At 58.4% G+C, this 368-nt stretch overlaps 1 protein-coding gene across 1 annotated transcript in view; it reads right to left on the bottom strand.

Moving 5' to 3' along the window:
* EMH_0027070 (uncharacterized protein) overlaps positions 1-368 on the bottom strand; it is a gene marked incomplete at both ends in the record, with an annotated part of 3,475 nt that overhangs the window by 934 nt on the left and 2,173 nt on the right. The gene's annotated exons all lie outside the window — the stretch shown is intronic.

The raw sequence follows: 368 nt of genomic DNA, 5'->3' as shown, positions 1-368 counted from the left end.
TGATAGACCTCAGCCATCAGCTCCTCGAGAAGGGTGAGACACACCAACAGCTAGCTAGCTAGCTAGCTAGCTAGCTAGCGCAGCAGCAGCAGCAGCAGCAGCAGCAGCAGCCGCAGCGGTAGCAGCAGTAGCAGCAGCGGTAGCGGCAGCAGGAGCGGTAGCAGCAGCAGCAGCAGCGGTAGCAGCAGCAGCAAGATAGGGGATGTGTGGATGCTGCTGCTGCTGCTGCTGCTGCTGCTGCTGCAGGAGTTTTAGTTTTCTTCAGTATTTTAGCCTTTCCCTTATTGTCGCCGGCGTCTCCTTCAAGGTAAACCGCAGCAGCAGCAGCAGCAGCAGCAGCAACAGCAGCAGCAGCAGCAGCAGCAGCA

This window comes from Eimeria mitis, genomic scaffold (assembly GCF_000499745.2).
Source record: "Eimeria mitis Houghton genomic scaffold, Emh_scaff998, whole genome shotgun sequence".
Lineage (NCBI taxonomy): Eukaryota > Apicomplexa > Conoidasida > Eucoccidiorida > Eimeriidae > Eimeria > Eimeria mitis.
The sequence above is the reverse complement of the archived record's forward strand: the minus strand, read 5'-3'. Positions and strand labels throughout refer to the sequence as shown.